Raw genomic sequence first — 20,942 nt, forward strand, 5'->3', positions numbered from 1 at the left:
TATGCACACTGCACAGCTCTTATTTTGAAGTAAAAAAACAAAACGGGAACAAATACAGCCGCAATGTTAATAATCATAATCGTCATCATAATAAAAATAATAAAGAGGGTTGGAAGAAACCCCTTGGGCCATGTTATCCAACCCCCTTCTGCCTATGTGCACCAAAAGCACAAGTAAAGCGGCAGCCCTGTTATTAGCCTCAGCGTTAATAATAATACAGTAGAGTCTCGCATATCCAACGTTCTGGGTTATCCAACGCATTTTTGTAGTCAATGTTTTCAATACATCGTGATATTTTGGTGCTAAATTTGTAAATACAGTAATTACTACATAGCATTACTGCACATTGAACTATTTTTTCTGTCAAATTTGTTGTGTAACATGATGTTTAATAGGCTTTTCCTTAATCCCTCCTTATTCGCCAACATATTCGCTTATCCAATGTTCTGCCGGCCCGTTTATGTTGGATAAGTGAGACTCTACTGTAATAACAACAACAACAACAACACATCACACAGTCCTAAATGCTTGAGAAGTGTTTTACTTGTGATTTTGTGATACGAAAACCAGCATATATATCTCGTTTGCTGTGTCATACTGTGTCTTTGTGTTAATAATAATAATAATAATAGTAATAATAATAATAATAATAATAATAATAATAATAAAGAGGGTTGGAAGAGACCCCTTGGGCCATTTAGTCCAACCTCCTTCTGCCTTTGTGCACCAAAAGCACTAGCAAAAGACCCCTTAATAATTAATTCTTAATTAAATAATAATTAAAATACCATTATAAACAAGCAAAGCTTTGGAAGGCGCACACCAGGTGAGGGAGGATAAATGGCTTCCATGGGCCGCATGTGGCCCCCAGGCCTTAGTTTGGGGACCCCTGACTTAGACTACTATTACTCCCATTAACCTCCCCCCACCCCAAAACATGCCATTGGGTTGTTGTGAGTTTTTTGGGCTGTATGGCCATGTTCCCGAACTGTTGTCAAAGGCTTTCATGGCCAGAATCACTGGGTTGTTGTGCATTTTCCGGGCTGTATAGCCATGTTCCAGAAGCATTCATTAAGGCAGGAATGAAGCTTGCAAGGCCATTAATGCTAATCAAAGTGATTTATTACAACATTCACACTGGCCTCCAACAGACAACGCACACGGGGCACTTCCCTAAACCAGCTTGCTGGGAGGGATAATAGGGCCTCCCTATTATCCGTCAGTTCCATTTATTCGATATTCGGCCTGCCCATTTATGTCGAATAACTGGAACTCTACTGTGTGTGTGTGTGTGTGTGTGTGTGTGTGTGTGTACAGTATGTGTGTGTGGAAAGTCCAGGTTGGGAGAAAGAACTCTTCTCTGTTTGAGACAAGTGTGAATGTTGCAGTTGGCCACCTTGATTAGCATTTAATGGCCTTGCTGAGTCAAAGCCTGGCTGCTTCCTGCATGAGGGGATCCTTTGTTGGGAAGTGTTAGCTGACCCTGATTGTTTCTTGTAAAGACAAAGATCCACCCAAAGGAAAAAGTGTTCTTACCATGTATCAAGGGAACTACTGACTGCATAGGGAAGCTGATGAAGAAACTATCTACAGACCCACTAAGAAAATCCAACAAATGTTACGTTCAGCAAAGGACGTTCAGCAAAGGGAACCTCTCACCTCTGCAGGAGTCTACCATATATCATGCAGCCGTGGACAAGGCTACATAGGGACCACCACATGCAGCGCTGCTCAAATACGAATCAAATTGCAATTGGCCAGCTTGATTAGCATTTAATGGCCTTGTAGATTCAAAGTCTGGCTGCTTCTTGCCTGAGGGAATCTTTAAGGGAAGACAAGCCATCTAAGACCCCAACTCGGATCTAGAAATTGTCTCTCTCCCAGCAGACAAGTGGAATGGCAAAGCAATCATGGAAACAGAACAACACAAAGATCAGACAACCTCAGGAGAGAATGGTTCTGGAACATAGCCATACAGCCCAGAAAACTCACAGCAGTGCAGGGATTCCAGCCATGAAAGCCTTCAACAACACATTAAACATCCAATTCCTTTTCCTAGGACAGGAATTTAGACACATGCTCTCGGTACGCAGCATAAAGATAATTTGTGTGTATGGGTGCATGCACACACTTTAGAATGAACTGCCGTCTGACACCACTTGAACTGCCAAGGCTCAAGTCTGTGGAATCCTAGGGTTTGCAGTTGGGATTTCAGACACATGTTTTGGCTAGACAGCATAAAGAAGATTGGTTTGTGTGTCTTTACACTGTAGAATTGATGCACTTTATTTATTTATTTCCAACATTTATATCCCGCCCTTCTCACCCGAAGGGACTCAGGGCGGTGTACACAATTGGCAACAATTTGATACCGACACATAATTAAAACATAACAATGAATAAAATTCTTTACAAACAAATAATACAGTATAAAATATAAAACATATGATTGAAATCTGTTCATCACTTTCACATCCCTTGAACTGCCCTGGCTCAGTGCTGTGGAATTCTGGGATTTGTAGCTTGGAACTTAGGCAATATGCTCCTAATAAATAGTATTTGTATTTGTGTGGCTGCATTCTACCCTGTGGAATGAATACAGAACACAGAAATGCTGGACCATTCTAACAACTACCATGTCAGACTGCACATGGTAACCCACAAGCATGTGGGCAATTTCAACAGAAAGGAGGAAACCATGAAAATGAACAAAATCTGGCTACCAGTATTTAAAAGAAAAACTCTAGAATCAGGACAGTAAATAAAGAACATCACTTAGAAAACAGAGGAATTCCAGACATGAATCAATCAGGGCCAGCTAACACCTCTGAACAAAGGATTCCTCCAGACAGGAAGCAACCAGACCTTGAACCTGATAGGCTATTCAGTGCTAATCAAGCTGACCAATTGCAGCATTCACACCTGCCTCCAACACACAAGAGTTCTTTCTCTAAAGTGAACATTCCACAGATATATAAACTCCAATTGACTAGTTTCCAACAGACCTCACAACCTCAGAGGATTCATGCCATAGATGCAGGAGAAATGTCAGGAAGAATGTTCCTGCAACATGGCCATACAGCCTGTAAAACTCACAGCAACCCACTTTCATATGCTTTTAACAATACATCACTTATACTACCAGTGCACACATTAATTTTCAGTATGGGATGAAGGAATGCTGGAGAATGAATGCAGCTTGACACCACTATAAGTGCCTCATCACACTAGAGCGTGAATCCACTTTAAATCCGGTTTCTGCCTCCTGCAGAATTCTGGGGTTTGTAGTTTGATAAGGCCCAGGACTGTCTGGCTGAGCTGTTTAAAGCCCCCTCCCTAAAGTGGATTTAAAGTGGATCCAAGCTCTGTGTGCTTTGAATGTGATTTTCCTGCTTCTCGGCAGGGGGTTGGACTGGATGGCCCGTGAGGTCTCTTCCAACTCTATGATTCTAGTGCAATGAGCTCCTAACTGCCATGGCCCAATGCTAAGGAATCCTGGGATGTGTAGTTTGGTGATGTAACCTGCATTCTTTGGAACAGAAGGTTAAGCATCTTCTGAAACTACAACTTGCATGATTCCAGAACATTGAGCCATGCTAGTTAAAGTGGTGTCAAACTTCATTCATTGTACTGGGTGGATGCACCCTTATTTGGTTTCCTCAGGTGCCAGTTTATGGAATTCTTATACTACCAACTTTGTTCTCTCAGTCTCTTAAAGTGCTAAAGATCTCTTTACATACTGATATTCCAGACTAATATGGCTATGTCTTTGAATTCTTATTGCTATTATTATTATGATTATTACCCTGCCTTTTTTTCAGGACAGAGAAACTGATAGATAAGTCCCTTTGTGGTTTATATTCCTTTCCTTCATTACATACATGGTGCTCAGTGGTATGGCATATCAAAAGACAGGGGCCTCCCCCCCCAAAATAGGAGCTTATTGTCACAAATGATAACATTATAATTGGGTACCATATTTGATTGGGCCAGAAGAAGAGTGTGATCTGTGGTTTATAGGTCATGCTTCTTGGGATACCTAGGTTTGGCTTGCAGACCTAGGTCGTTTCTCAAAGCAAGAGAATTAATGCTGAATTACAGCTATGGCAAGGCTAAAATGGGACCTTTGCCCCTCCAAGTAAGACTTCTGGCCCCCAATGAAATTGTCCTTTTCTTCCCTATTTTCTAACATTGTAGATGGTGAGGGCCTGAAAATCTAGATCTTTTTTACTTAATGTTCACCTTCCCTTGTTAATTTTGCCTGCCTTTTTTCTTTGCTAACTAAACTCAATTTCTGTATGCTCAAATGTGATGCTAGAAATTTGGGAAATAAAGGAATTTTTAATTGGGTTCAGAACCTTTCGTTGAGAAGGCAAGGTACTAATTTTGCCAGAAAATCAGCTGCAGAATACAGGCTTCCAAAACATAGAAGTGTATCCTGTTGAGTTCACGTGCGACCAGGCACTTCTAGGTGTTACATGAAGGATTTTAAGTGTCCATAATGTAAATATGTAACAAACTCATGTCGGTTTAGGCATGTGGCCAACAGCTAAATCTGTTTGCAAGAAAGACTCTACTATGTTCATAGGTTAGAGCACACATATTTGATGAGGCTATAGACATACCATATATACTCATCTATAAGTCTACCTCTTGTATAAGTCAAGTGCAGGTTTCTGAGGCCAAAGCTATGGATTTTTATATGAAACATGGATAAGTTGTGGCTTATTCTGTAGACCAGTGGTTCTCTACCTGTGGATTTCTAGCTGTTTTGGCCTTCAACTCCCAGAAATCCTAACAGCTAGTAAACTGGCTGGGATTTCTGGGAGTTGTAGGCCAAAACACTTGGGGACCCACAGGTTGAGAACCACTGGTGTAGACAGTGGAAAGCATCAATGACAACTTGGGAACAGCCACTTTGGCCACCAGTGCCATTTTCCCAACCAGGCATTCAAAAAGTTCAGAAGCAGCATCATGGGCAGAGAGCGTTGCTTCTTTTAGTACTTCTGGGAAGAATTAACCACTTCCCTTTTGTTATTATACTAGGAGAAGGAGGTGGTTTCTTTTTTGATCTTGACTCTTAAGATAGTCACATTTACTCTTGGATCACTTGACCTTGGTTATTTATATTGAGTTTTTGACTAAACTTTCTACTTATACATGAGTAAATAAGGTACTTAAGAAGAAGTTGAGTTACCCTCTATAAGCCTGTTCATTTCTGGAATCTTGTAGCTATCGTTTTATGTTATGGTCTTAACTTGCCATGTCTACCATATCACCCGGGACTTTGATTTTACAAAAACTGTCCAGACCCTCTTAGAAAACCGCAGCTTCTATGTGGAGTTTCAGGGCCAGAAAAGCAGATGGAGGAGGCAAAAGAATGGTTTGCCCCAAGGCAGCGTTCTTGCACCAACCTTATTTAATATCTTCACGAACGATCAGCCACAACCACCACTCACAAAGAGCTTTATATATGCTGATGACCTTGGCCTTACAACACAAGCGAAAGATTTTGAAACAGTTGAAAAGCAACTCACCAATGCCTTGAAAGATCTCTCCAGTTACTACAAAGAGAACCACTTGAAGCCTAACCCTGCCAAGACACAAGTGTGTGCTTTCCACCTACGTAACCGGGAAGCCAACAGGAAACTGAAAGTTACTTGGGAAGGCCAAGAGCTCGAACACTGTTTCCATCCTAAATACCTTGGTGTCACCTTAGACCGAACACTAACATATAGGAAACACTGCATGAACACCAAGCACAAAGTAGCTGCACGCAATAACATCCTGCGGAAACTGACTGGCAGCGCATGGGGAGCAGACCCGCAAGTAGTAAGAACATCAGCCCTGGCCTTGTCTTTCTCAACTGCAGAGTATGCCTGTCCTGTTTGGCACAAGTCTGCCCATGCAAAGCAGGTGGACATAGCACTGAATGAAACATGCAGAATCATCACGGGATGCCTTAAACCTACACCTGTTGATAAACTCTACAAGTTAGCTGGCATTGCCCCTCCTGACGTGCAACGGGAAGTTGCTGCTAACGGTGAGAGAAAAAAGGTTGAACATTGTGAAAGCCACCCACTGCATGGCTATCAGCCTCCTCCCACCAGACTCAAATCAAGGAAGGGCTTCATGAGAACCACCACTCCTCTTGATGTTCCTCCAGCAGCAGCAAGGGTGTCTCTCTGGGCAGCTAAACCTGGCAATTCTAACTGGATGGCCCCCCAAGAGGGTCTTTCTCCAGGGGCAAACCAAGAATGGGCAACTTGGAAGTCCCTGAACAGACTCAGAAGCGGAGTGGGCAGATGAAAAGACAACTTGGCAAGGTGGCACTACCTGGAGGAATCCTCCACCTTGTGTGACTGTGGAGCAGAACAAACAACTCAGCATATGTATGCTTGCCCACAATGCCCTGCCTCATGTACGGAGGAGGAGTTGTTTAAAGCTACAGACAATGCAGTTGCTTTGTGGGCGAAACGTCAGGAGAGAATGCTTCTGGAACATGGCCACACAGCCCGAAAGACATACAACAACCCAATGCAGTTGCTGTTGCCCGTTTTTGGTCCAAAACTATTTAGTTGCTTGTGATTTCTTTCTTTTTTTTAATTTCCATTATTTGAAATGTATTTGTTTTACAATGCTTTTGACACGAAATAAATAAAACTTGGCATGTGGAAAACACGTGGGCTGTTGAGTTTTTTTTCCTGATGATGACTATCATAGGAAGCTATTGAAGCACAGATGTTTGTGCTGTTGTGTGGTATAGTCGTTTTCAACTGGCAGGAACAGTTACTCATTGACCTACAACCTGGAGAAGCTCTAGACGATTTGTGTCTGCAAAACATGTAAACTTGCCATGGACTTACAGGCCCGCACCAAAGCAGATATAATTTAATATATTTTATTTAAAGTCAGTGTTTTCAGTGATTTGAGATTAGCATTTATGAATTTTTTGACTGGGGAAGACGGTTCTAAGTTCTCATGTTGTGGTGGTTCAGAGGTCATTTTGGCCAGAAAGCAAGGCTCAAGTTAGAGCCATTGTCTGGTTTGCCACCATTATATAGGATGCAGACAGCAAAATGGTATAATACTTACGTTTTTAGAGTTCATATTAAGATTTAACAATTGTGTTTGGCAGTGGAATACCAGTGAACTGATAGAAAGCAGACCCAGAAGACTTAGCTAGCTTACTACGTGTAAATGTGATACTGTGGCTGAAATCCTGTTTGTGCCATATATCTGTATAAATTCCCTCACACATGTGGTTAGCCTTTCTTGGCTGTTGTGCAGTAAACGTATTCAGTTCATGGTGGCAAAACCAGATATAATACCACAACTGTGGCTGTTTCAGATGAACCTAAACTTTATTGTTAATGCCACCTAGAATTGATTTCGATGGATTTACTTACTGGCCATTCCACGGTTATGTTAATAGGTCTACTCTTTGTTGTTCTTTCATTTCTGGCTTATGGCAACCCTATCATAGGGTTGTATCAGCAAGATCTGTTTAGAGGGTGTTGCCTTTACCTTTCTCCGAGGTTACCCAAAGTCACTCAGTGGGTATCAATAGCTGAGTGGGGATTTGAAACTTGAAATGGTGTCAAACTGCATTAATTCTACAGTTTTAATTCCCAATGTTGGCTCTAATGGGTACAAAGTTTTTCTGTTATCTGTCTGTCTTCGGGGACATACCAGCTTCAAGCGGATAAAAATCTAATTCTGGTGCTTTTTCTCTTTCTCTTCTTCAGAAGAGACATTTTCCTGAGAACAAATGTAAAGAAGGTAAAGGTGAATTTCCCCATTTATGGCTTCTGCCATGAGTAATTTTCATTTGGCATATGTTTTGTATCAGAAACTAGAACTGATGTGGTCTATCCAATGCAATTTTTTGAATCAGCACCCCAGGTAACCAAACCAAATCTAAAGTTGACCAAAATCTGACTCGTAACCTTTTTGGAACTAATGTTGGAAAGTGGTCCCTGGTCAAAGTGGGCTCTGATCAAGTAGGCCCTGGTCAAAGAAAGGTTGGAATCCACTGCTGTATTGCCTTCAACTTTACTGAGCACTATTGTCTTTTCTAGTAAGCCATGCCTTGTCACCTTCAATTTAGTCATCATGGCATTTTGGATAGTTTAGGCTTATTTGCTTTAGGATCCATTTCTTTGTCTTTTAGCAATCCTCAGCATGAGCCGAACTCTTCTCTACCACCATGATGTGACTCTCTTCCTATTCTCTTCGTTTCCTATCCAATTTGCACAACCATATGCAAGTGACTATTCAGTATAATTTATGGAACAAATTGGGTTTGAACCAGAGCCTCCCTGTTTCCCAGTGTTTTAAACATGTTTTGGAATTTTGGAAATCCCATGGGATAATGCTGCTCCCCCTTCCTTCCTTTCCCATAATAACTCCCATCGCCTCCAATCTCTTTTCAGTGCTGCGTTTGGTGTAGCTGACTTCTGCTCTAAATAAAGTGGAGGATTCCACTTTATTTAAACTTTAGTTCATATCTGGACATTACGCACTTGTTACTGTTAAAAATACCCTGAAATGTAAGCTCAAAAGAAGTGCATTTTTCTCACGGTTCTTTGGAATTTGTTTACTTGGACAGCTGTTTGCATAAGGGAAGTTTCACTGGGTTTCTTTTGTTTCTCATCCAGGCCCGAGAAATTCCATCAAATTAAGTGGAAACCACCTTGTAGAGACAAACTTTTTGGCCACATTCTCAGATTCTGGGCTGTGGGCAGAATCCTTTCAAGTGCGGGTTGCATGGGGCATATTATTAGTACGCTACCCAACTGTACTTTAAAGGGAATTAAAAGCAGCTTTTTGTTCTACACAAGGGGCTCTTGTGCAAAAGGCAGGAATGCAATCTTGAAATTCCTTAAAGCCAATTTGCAATCTGAGGTCCAGTTCAAACACTCCCTGGACTGATGAGAGGCATGCTCCCTTCCTTTCCCCCTCCAGCAAAGATAATGTGATGTGAATGTGAGTTTCTCCTTGCACAGTTATTTTCCTTCCAGCTTTTTTTAGAGCAAACGTGCTATTTGTTTAATGGAAACATTCTGAAACATCAAGGCTATAGGTCATGCTTCCTCAGCCCAGTACTGTTATGATAATTTGTGCAAGTCTCATCACATGGCCAATGGGACTTGTAGTCCAAAACATCTGGAGAGTTCCAGATTGGTGAAGGCTTCTACAGTGTATCAATTTTTGTTAAAATGTCTTGTTCATCTTAATCTGTACAACTGGGCAAATGGTCTCTAGATCAGAGTTTATCTGAGAATATGATCATAGAATCATAGAATCATAGAATAGTAGAGTTGGAAGAGACCACATGGGCCATCCAGTCCAACCCCCTGCTAAGAAGCAGGAAATCGCATTCAAAGCACCCCCGACAGATGGCCATCCATCCTCTGCTTAAAAGCCTCCAAAGAAGGAGCCTCCACCACGGCCCCGGGGAGAGAGTTCCACTGTCGAACAGCTCTCACAGTGAGGAAGTTCTTCCTGATGTTCAGGTGGAATCTCCTTTCCTGTAGTTTGAAGCCATTGTTCCGTGTCCTAGTCTGCAGGGCAGCAGAAAACAATCTTGCTCCCTCCTCCCTATGACTTCCCTTCACGTATTTGTACATGGCTATCATGTCTCCTCTCAGCCTTCTCTTCTGCAGGCTAAACATGCCCAGCTCTTTAAGCCGCTCCTCATAGGGCTTGTTCTCCAGACCCTTGATCATTTTAGTCGCCCTCCTCTGGACGCTTTCCAGCTTGTCAACATCTCCCTTCAACTGGGATGCCCAAAATTGGACACAGTATTCCAGGTGTGGTCTGACCAAGGCAGAATAGAGGGGGAGCATAACTTCCCTGGATCTAGACACTATTCCCCTATTGATGCAGGCCAGAATCCCATTGGCTTTTTTAGCAGACGCATCACATTGTTGGCTCATGTTTAACTTGTTGTCCACGAGGACTCCAAGGCCTTTTTCGCACACACTGCTGTCAAGCCAGGCGTCCCCCATTCTGTATCTTTGATTTCCATTTTTTCTGCCGAAGTGAAGTATCTTGCATTTGTCCCTGTTGAACTTCATTTTGTTAGTTTTGGCCCATCTCTCTAGTCTGTCAAGATCGTTTTGAATTCTGCTCCTGTCTTCTGGAGTGTTAGCTATCCCTCCCAGTTTGGTGTCGTCTGCAAACTTGATGATCGTGCCTTCTAACCCTTCGTCTAAGTCGTTAATAAAGATGTTGAACAGAACTGGGCCCAGGACAGAGCCCTGCGGCACTCCACTTGTCACTTCTTTCCATGATGAAGACGACGCATTGGTGAGCACCCTTTGGGTTCGTTCGCTTAGCCAATTACAGATCCACCTAACCGTAGTTTTGTCTAGCCCACATTTTACTAGTTTGTTTGCCAGAAGGTCGTGGGGGACTTTGTCGAAGGCCTTACTGAAATCCAGGTACGCTACATCCACAGCATTCCCTGTATCGACCCAACTCGTAACTCTATCGAAAAAAGAGATCAGATTAGTCTGGCATGACTTGTTTTTGGTAAATCCGTGTTGACTATTAGCAATGACCGCATTTGTTTCTAAGTGTTCGCAGACCCCTTCCTTAATGATCTTTTCCAGAATTTTGCCTGGTATTGGTGTGAGGCTGACCGGACGGTAATTGTTTGGGTCGTTCTTTTTTCCCTTCTTGAAGATAGGGACCACATTCGCCCTCCTCCAATCTGCTGGGACTTCTCCCGTTCTCCAAGAACTCTCGAAGATAATTGCCAGTGGTTCTGAAATAACTTCCGCTAGTTCCTTCAGTACTCTTGGATGTAGCTGATCTGGCCCTGGGGACTTGAATTCGTTTAGAGTGGCCAGGTGTTCCTGGACAACTTGTTTCCCTATTTGGGGTTGGATTTCCCCCAATCCTTCGTCCATTCCATGTTGCTGAGGTTGAAGATGGCTTTCTTTTTGTGAGAAGACCGAGGCAAAGAAGGCATTAAGTAGTTCTGCCTTTTCCCTGTCCCCTGTCGCCATCACCCCATCTTCTCCTTGCAATGGCCCTATCGCCTCCTTTTTCTTCCTTTTTCTACCAACGTAAGCAAAAAAGCCTTTTTTGTTGTTTTTTATGTCCCTGGCAAGCCTGAGCTCATTTTGCGCTTTAGCCTTGCGAACCTTTTCCCTACAGGTGTTGGCTATACGTTTGAATTCTTCTTTGGTGATTTCTCCCCTTTTCCACTTCTTGTGCATGTCACTTTTGAGCTTTAGCTCAGTTAGAAGTTCTTTGGACATCCATTCTGGCTTCTTTGCACTTGTCTTATTTTTCTTCTTTGTTGGCACTGTTTGCATTTGCGCCTTGAGTATTTCACTTTTGAAAAACTCCCATCCATCCTTAACTCCCTTGTTTTTTTATATCGGCGTCCATGGAATGCCGCTCAGTAATTCCTTCATTTTTTGGAAGTCAGCTCTCTTAAAGTCCAGAATGCGTGTTTGACTTGTCTTAGTTTCAGCATTCCTTTGTATTGCAAACTGCAGGAGCACATGGTCACTTGCCCCTTGTGATGTCTCATGGGCCTTGTAGTCCCGTTCCTAGTACTATTGTGGCAGATGAGGAGGAAAACATGGGATTTCCACCGGTTCAGCCAGAATCGGAGCCTCTGCACCTGGAGGATGTTTGCCCTCAAGAAGTCAGCCAAACAAGCCTTGGGCAGAATTCTCCCCCGTTTTCTCGTCGGGACAATTATAATAGAGATAGAGGAACTAGGGAGGCGAATCGCCGGAGCGCCAGAATCGCAGCCAAACAATTAGCTGATTAGGTCTGCTTCCCTTGGGAAATTCTAAGGAGTCATGCATCTGGACACAGTTTGGGTTTCACTTCTTGTTCTCCAGGGAAAGTGTTCCTTGGCAGGAAAACAAGATCCTATATAGGTGTTTTGCCGCAAGGGGAACCTTGCGGAGTCAATTCGTCAGCTCGAGGAGTGAGATCGTGTGTGGACTCCAGTTCCTTGTTTCCCGGATCAAGTTCAAGTCTGCCTTGTTTCGCGTTTGCCACGGACCTTGTTTTTGCTCTTGTTGCCTTGTTTCAAGTCTTGTTCTAGCCAAGTATCAAGTTTGCCTTCCAGCCTAGTTGCCAAGTTTCGATGGACTAAAGGACCTTGTCTTCTCCCGTTTCGGTTATTGGATTATAACTTTGGACGCTAATATCACATATTGGACATTATTTTCCTGGACTATATTTGACCTTTCCTGAAAGGTCTACTTCTGAACTATATTCTTCACCTGTTTTTATTGACTTTATATATTCCTTTAATAAAGATATTAGATAGAATCTGGCCTCTGCGCATGGTTATTGGTGCTCTGTAGCCTGGGTCCTGACACCCCTAAGGATCCAACCACTTCAACTGTATTGATCAGGTCTTCCACATTTGTTAAGATTAGATCAAGAGTTGCTGATCCCCTTGTTGCCTCTTCTACCTTCTGGACCATAAAATTATCTGCAAGGCAAGTGAGGAATTTGTTGGACTTTGTACTCTTGGCTGAGTTTGTTTTCCAGCAGATATCGGGATAATTGAAATCGCCCATGACTACTATATCTCTTCTTTGTGCCTGTTTGGTCAGCTGTTGACAGAAGGCTTCATCAAGTCCTTCATCCTGACTCGGAGGTCTGTAGTAGACACCCACGACAAGATCTTTTTGAGTCCCGGTTCCCTTGATTCTTATGTTGTTTTAAAGCAAATAATTAAACACAAGACATTTAAAAGTAAATAATTAAATGTCTTGGGGGAGGTATGGTTCAGAATCCAGGTGACAGCGGGACATATTTTTTGTGAAATGAGACAGTTCCTTGTATTTTTCCTGACTTCAGTAACAAGCTTCAAGCAAAAAGCCTTTTCCAAAGCTAAAACACAATCTGGGTAAACTGTTCCTAATTGCTGGCTCTCTTTTCCTTTGGCAAATATTTGATTGAATGCTTGTTATGCTATTTAGATGTAGTAATTTAAGGAAGACCTGCTATTCTGGTGCTTGAAAAATATTCGGGTATTTGAGGTCAGATGTGCGTTTACTCAAAAACTAACATTAAAATAGTTGCAATGAAACGTCACATTTTATTAATCTCTTTATATGACTGACATCAGAAAGCTGTAAAGAAATTGTTTCCAATCTTCTCAGACTCTACATTAGTCCAAGCATGCATTTAGGGTGTTGATGTTGTTTTTATCATGGATAGCCCTTGTGGCTTTTCCCAACTCTATGCATCTATAATACTATGTATTTGCATGATGGAATTATAGCTGTTGGGATCTCTCTAAGGTCAAGCTGTGGCCATGTAATTCTGGTTTAGACCCAACTGTTGAAGGGTAGTGCTGGAAAGGAAGCAGATAATGAAGCACAATGGATTTTTGAAACATAACATCAACCCTATACCAGATAATATTTGAACCGTTGGGCCAGCAGAAAAATGACTGACATGCTAGTGGATGAAATCTTAGGACAAATTTGACCAAATGCAGCAAGCATCACATATCCATGGGGGATATGTTCCTTGACTTCAGATGCATATGTGAAACCACTGGATTCTGGGACCAGAGGCATAAGGGTTTCAAGCAGGCAGGTTGAGCCGCATTCCTCAAAGGAGTCAAGGTTGGACCTTCTTTTGCCAGATGGACATTCTAGTTCAGATTCTGGAAGAGCTTGAAAGAAAGAAAGTGATAAATCAGCAAAGGAGAGAAAAAGAGTGTTTCAGGCACAACAAACAATTGTTATTGAAATGGAATAATGAGCAGGCTTCTCACAGGAAGAGATCTTGAGTTTCCCTTAAGAAGGGCTGCTTTCTCTGAGAGATTCAGAGATGGTAACTTTGCTCATTCAAGAGAGAGAAATCTCGGCTTCGTGTTCTATGTTCCTGTGAATTCCATGTTATTTCCTGCAGCTTTGTACCTTGATTCTTGTTCCAGTCTTGTCCTTGCTTCCGGGGATTTTGGTGTATCTAGTTGATGCTCCAGTAATTTTGCAGTTTGGATTTCTGCCTCAGCTAAGACCCTTGCCTTATGTTCCAGCATTGATCTTGTACCTTGGACTAATCTTGGAGTGTGATCTCTTGTGTTCTAGTTTTGCCTCCTGTGTTCCAGTTTGATTCTGTGCCTTGGATTAATCCTTGATATCTTGTTTGCACTAATCTTGATACCTTTATTGGGACTCACTTTGATATCCTGTTTGGACACTGTTCTTTGAGTGACTTTTATAGACTCGTGCTTCAAGATTTTCAAGTACTTTGTTCTTGTGGATTTAAACCCATTTTATTGACTTTGAACTTTGATATGCTGTTGCTTGCATATACTCTTCAATGAACAGCTTGCTTGCTTATGTTCTGGGGCTCCAGTGTGGTTTTGAGGTGCCTTCGCAGCCTAGGGGTGCAACAGTTCTTAGGTGTTGCCTATGTAGAGACCGTTTCTTTGCTAATCAGGCAGAGCTGGGGGCCACATCATACTCTTGTCTGTATTCTAAAAGGTAGAGTGCATTTAACCCTTCATCAGTCTGCCCTGATGTACTGGGAAATGGTGTCTACTGCTGAAGGGTCCTCTTTTGCTGGGAGGGCTGCTGGGAGCTGCACTGCCAGCCCTTCTAGCATCCCCTTGTCCTCAATCTCAGAGCTAACCACGACAGTCATTCAGTGGAGAATGGAAAATGCCAACAGCACCTCAGGGGGCCAACAGACGCTAGCCACTCCTACAATTTTTCTGCTCATGCATTCAAAAGAGCTTTTGCATTGCTTACCTTGCCTTATGGATATGTCAAGCCATGTTTTTATGGTCAGTTCTTGGCTTAAAATTCCTAGACATATACATGAATATATACAGTATAGTACTTCATGTATCTAAGTGCAAAACATAGTGATTATAAACTATGGGTTCAGCATTTGCAATATCTAGTAATGTGCTCCCAGGTGGAGTTCCCCCTAACAATAGTCTGCTATTCCCCTCAGTTGGGTGACTTGTCCTGGGAGGCTGATCACAAGTCTTATTTTCTACAGTCCTGGGAGCAAAGTTCTGGCAAACACTCCATTATGGGAAATTTAACATAATCTGGAATTTCCAAGAGCCTGTCACTGTTGTTCTAGGCTGGGGGTGGAGATGGAGCAGGCAGATATTAATGGAATTAGTAGTGAAATACTTGGCATTTGGCAGCATCCACAAGTTGGTTTCTATTTCCAAACTGATTTATACTGTTCCTATGTTGGATGTAAATCCCAAAGAGCCACTTACGTTTCATCAATTTTCATTTAAAAATTTAAACTACTAATATTTTTAAATGAATCTTTTCAGGGTGTACTTTAAAAATATTTTTTAACAAATGGAATTAAATGCACCTTTTCCCTGGGCATGTTTGTCGACGAATAGCAGCTTTCTTCTCTTTTGTTCAATATTTGACTTTCCTTGGAAGAAATAAGATAAATAGCTTCAGTTCATAAGAAACTGATTGTTGTTCTCATTAGAGTAGGACAAAATAACTTTTACTGAGTCTGTATAGATTCTCTTGTGGTTTTATGGGGTGGGAACTGTTTTGTCAACCTGGCCGTTTCCTGTTCCAATTAATTCAAAATGATTTTCTGCTTTATGTGTTCTGCTCAGCCTGAAGGTTTATTTTCATCAACTGTACCAAGGACAAAATTTTTATTTTTCTTCTGATTTGAAGGGTTTTTGCATTTTCTTTCTCTTTGTGGAAGAACAGCATGCTGAGAGGTTAGTAGAATAAACACTTTCAGGACTTAAATATTCAGACTTATGAAACAGAATGGTCCTTTGTTTTTCACAGCAACCTGGGGACCATTCGTTATTTCTTATCCATCTGGTGGATCAGAAGCAGATGAGACTGTTTATTTGGTTTGATTGATATAAACACACATATAAAGAGATCACCTTTCTGCAGCTTGTATCAATACAGCAGATATCCATGTCTACCTTGTATCTTATGCAAATCTATTCAGAATCCAAAAACCCATGTATTTGCTGTAAGCCAACAGGGAACTTGAAGACATTGTGATCAGTAGGATGTACTCCCATGCGTGTATAAAAGATTGTGGCATAAAGTACATTTGTTAAATTTAAATACTGATGTCAATACAATAGCATATTTTATATTTTATTTTGTGCTTCCTTCTCATGCTGATGCACTCTTCAATAGCTTGAATAAGCTTTTGTTATATTATTGGAGTATGAAAAGAAACCAGAGTATATTTTATTTATTTCGTGTCAAAAGCATTGTACAACAAATACATTTCAAATAATGGAAATAAAAAAAAGAAATCACAAGCAACTAAATAGTTTTGGACCAAAAGCGGGCAACAGCAACCGCATTGTCTGTAGCTTTAAACAACTCCTCCTCCGTGCATGAGGCAGGGCATTGTGGGCAAGCATACATATGCTGAGTTGTTTGTTCAGCTCCACAGTCACACAAGGTGGAGGATTCCTCCAGGTAGTGCCACCTTGCCAAGTTGTCTTTTGATCTGCCCACTCCACTTCTGAGTCTGTTCAGGGACTTCCAAGTTGCCCATTCTTGGTTTGCCCCTGGAGGAAGACCCTCATTGTTGGGGGCCATCCAGTTAGAATTGCCAGGTTTAGCTGCCCAGAGAGACACCCTTGCTGCTGCTGGAGGAACATCAAGAGGAGTGGTGGTTCTCATGAAGCCCTTCCTTGATTTAAGTCTGGTGGGAGGAGGGTGATAGCCATGCAGTGGGTGGCTTTCAAATGTTCGACCTTTTTTCTCTCACCGTTAGCAGCAACTTCCCATCGCACGTCAGGAGGGGCAGTGCTAGCTAACTTGTAGAGTTTATCAACAGGTGTACGTTTAAGGCATCCCGTGATGATTCTGCATGTTTCATTCAGTGCTATGTCTACCTGCTTTGCATGGGCAGACTTGTGCCAAACAGGACAGGCATACTCTGCAGTTGAGAAAGACAAGGCCAGGGCTGATGTTCTTATTACTTGTGGGTCTGCTCCCCATGCGCTGCCAGTCAGTTTCCACAGGATGTTATTGCGTGCAGCTACTTTGTGCTTGGTGTTCATGCAGTGTTTCCTATATGTTAGTGTTCAGTCTAAGGTGACACCAAGGTATTTAAGATGGAAACAGTGTTCGAGCTCTTGGCCTTCCCAAGTAACTTTCAGTTTCCTGTTGGCTTCATGGTTACGTAGGTGGAAAGCACACACTTGTGTCTTGGCAGGGTTAGGCTTCAGGTGGTTCTCTTTGTAGTAGCTGGAGAGATCTTTCAAGGCATTAGTGAGTTGCTTTTCAACTGTTTCAAAATCTTTTGCTTGTGTTGTAAGGCCAAGGTCATCAGCATATATAAAGCTCTTTGTGAGTGGTGGTTGTGGCTGATCGTTCGTGAAGATATTAAATAAGGTTGGTGCAAGAACGCTGCCTTGGGGCAAACCATTCTTTTGCCTCCTCCATCTGCTTTTCTGGCCCTGAAACTCCACATAGAAGCTGCGGTTTTCTAAGAGGGTCTGGACAGTTTTTGTAAAGTCAAAGTCCTGGGTGATATGGTAGACTTTATGCAGCATTTTTCTATGTTGCACCGTGTCATAGGCTGCCGTAAGGTTCACAAAGACTGTTCCCGTAATGCAGCCTTTCTCATAGCCTTCCTCGATATGTTCAGTCAGATGAAGAATTTGACCTGTACAGTTTTTCCCTGGTCTGAAACCTGCTTGTTGTGCAATAAGCTTTGGACCAGAGTATATGTTATGCTATCATAATTTAGTGCTTTCAAAAACCCAATTCTGCATGTGATCTATAGTTGTCATTGCCACCCATTCCATGGCTTCCAAATTACCCCAGTACCCCTGATACTTGCAGATTAAAAAGTAGAACCTGTGTCACAAATGCTTTCAACACTTATGCTAGAAAATAGCATGGTAGATACCTAAGGGTCTTTGCCTGTATTCACAGTTGGGTGTCTAACTGAATTGATTTTATGGTTGTAACTCAATATATGGCCCTGAACAACTTTCCTGGATCAGAAAAAAGGCCTACCTAGTCCACCATTCTTTACACATAGTGGTCAATTGGTTGGGTATGGGAAACCTACCAGGAAGAACATGAATGCTTGCCAAGATGGACATAGCTGCTTCCTCTGACTTGTGCACTTTGGCAATGGATATATAGATGCATGCTGCCTCTCATACTCAAAATGACATACAGCCATACTAACCAGTCATGACCATAACCCAATTTATCTAATCAATTTTTAAAGCCCCTAGTTAGCAGTCATCATCACATCTTGGGGCAGTGAATTCCATAATTTTAACTATGGGATGTGTGAAAGTACTTTTATTGGTCTTGACTCTTCCATGATCTACTTTAAGTGAATGACCCTGAAGCCTAATACAGTAGAGTCTCACTTATCCAAGCTAAACGGGCCGGCAGAAGCTTGGATAAGCGAATATCTTGTCTTGGATAATAAGGAGGGAATAAGGAAAAGCCTATTAAACATCAAAGTAGGTTATGATTTTACAAATTAAGCACCAAAACATCATGTTAGACAACAAATTTGACAGAAAAAGTAGTTCAATACGCAGTAATGTTATGTTGTAATTAATGTATTTACGAATTTAGCACCAAAATATCACGATATATTGAAAACATTGACTACAAAAATGGCTTGGATTATCCAGAGGTTTGGATGAGCGAGGCTTGGATGAGACTCTACTGTACTATTAAAATCACAAGAAAATGTATCCATATACTCTATGTTTTAACAATGTATCTCTTTCTTCACTTTGTTTTCTCAGTGAAATAATTCCAAGTATTTAACTTTTATGGGAGATCATCCAGTCCCTTGAAAATTTTCTTTGCTGCTTATTGGGGCTCTTTTTTATGTGAGTGAGCAGAACATTATACAACACTTCAGGTGTCATCACACCATGGATTTGTATAAGGGCATTATGCTATTGGAATCTTTAATATTTTTGTTTGTCCAGTGTGTATTTTGTTTTGAAACAACAACAAACACGCACTCAGAAATTTAATTAAATTTAAGCAGTAATTAGAAAAGGAAATGTAGGTGGTCCTCAGGGGCTCAGTACTGACTACTAATCTTCAAGAAGCAGTATGATATAGCATTTAGAGTTTTGGGCTAAGATTCAAGGAGGCCAGGGTTCAGATTTCCACTCAGCCATGGAAACCCATTAAGAAAGTGGTTCTCAAGCTGTGGGTCCCCAGATGTTTTGGCCTTCAGCTATCAGAAACCCTAACAGCTGGTAAACTGGCTGGGATTTCTGGGAGTTGTAGGCCAAAACACCTGGGGACCCACAGCTTGAGAACCACTGGCTTAGAAGAAGGCAGTGGCAATCCTTCTCGAAGAAATCCTTCCAAGAAAGAAATAGAATATCTCATAGTCAAAGTTGACTCAAAGGAGGAACATACCAATGGAAATGTTATTTTCAGTAGACTTGAGACTGTAACCTAAGAGGAACCCCATTAAACTCAATAGAACCTCTAAGCAGACATGTACAGGAAGCCCTGATTTGAGTTTACTGTTTCAGTTTAAATTTAATGTGCTTCAAGGGCTCAGAGGTTATTAAACATCTAGTATTTATTTCATTTTTAAAAAAATCATTGAGTCTGGATCTTAAATGCACTATTGCTTTTTAATTTACTATGGAACTTTCACCACTGGAAAAATATCTGAAATATTTCAGCAATTGTTATTTTTTCCTAGGAAGTCTGTCCTTTCATGTTGCAATTTACTGTTTTCCCTGATGTCTGCTTGCTTTTTACTCTGCAGCAAAATAGATGGGTTGAAATAAAAGCTGAAAATGTTCCATTTGCTCATGAAGGTACTCTCCTGCTTGTCGTTTCCTGTTTACATGGCTTGGACTGTTTGTGGTAGTTAATGTGAGGGTTTCCCCGTCGGCCTTGTTATCTTAAAGTTTCGTAAACCTCTGATTTTAAGATGAGATTAAATGTTTCATCTCTATTTCTGTTTGTGTGACTCTTCTGAAATAATGCTGCAACTTTATAACCAGAGTGCTAAATACGTATTTAAGGGGAAAAAATCATTGTAAACTCCAGCAGTGGACAAGTTCAGTTTGCTTTAACTTCATTGCTGTGAGATAGAACATTAACAAAATTTTGTTAGGAATCTTTTATCATATCAACTTACATGGCAAAATGGGTCAAACCTTTGTGCTGGCAGGACTGCTGACTGAAAAATCGGTGGTTCGAAGACAGGGAGTGGGATGAGCTCCCATATGTCAGCTCTAGCTCCCTATGCGGGGACATGAGAGAAGCCTGCCACAGGGTGGCAAAATATCAAACATTCGGGCATCTCCTGGGCAACGTCCTTGCAAATGGCCAATTCTCTCACACCAGAAGTGACTTGCAGTTTCTCAAGTCGCTCCTAACACGAATGAAAACCCCAAAACCTATATAGCCATTTCATATATGTATATATAAGTCTACTAGCTGTGCCTGGCCACGCGTTGCTGTGGCGAAGTATGGTGGTATGGGAAATAAAGTATTGAGAAATTGGTGGTAGTTAAGGTCAAGGGTAAAGGTTTTCCCCAGACATTAAGTCCAGTCGTGTCTTACTCTGGAGGTTGGTGCTCATCTCCATTTCTAAGCCGAAGAGCCGGCGTTGTCCGTAGACTCCTCCAAGGTCATGTGGGATGACTACATGGAGCGGCGTTACCTTCCCGCCGGAGCAGTACCTATTGATGCACTCACATTTGCATGTTTTCGAACTTCTGGGTTGGCAGAAGCTGGAGCTAACAGTGGGGGCTCTCTCCGCTCCCCCAATTCAAACCTGTGGCCTTTCAGTCCAGAAATTCAGCAGCTCAGCGCTTTAACACGCTGCGCCATCAGGGGATATTATTTCCTAAATGTTGTGAATATACAATATTTCTGATTGGTTTTTTTTTGTTTGTTGGAGGCAAGTATGAATGCTGCAATTAGGAAAAATGATTA

At 41.7% G+C, this 20,942-nt stretch overlaps 1 protein-coding gene across 2 annotated transcripts in view; it reads left to right on the forward strand.

Annotated features, from left to right (window-relative positions):
- Positions 1–20,942, forward strand: part of arhgap42 (Rho GTPase activating protein 42) — a 210,307-nt gene that overhangs the window by 13,989 nt on the left and 175,376 nt on the right. The gene's annotated exons all lie outside the window — the stretch shown is intronic.

This window comes from Anolis carolinensis, chromosome 3, assembly GCF_035594765.1.
Source record: "Anolis carolinensis isolate JA03-04 chromosome 3, rAnoCar3.1.pri, whole genome shotgun sequence".
Lineage (NCBI taxonomy): Eukaryota > Metazoa > Chordata > Lepidosauria > Squamata > Dactyloidae > Anolis > Anolis carolinensis.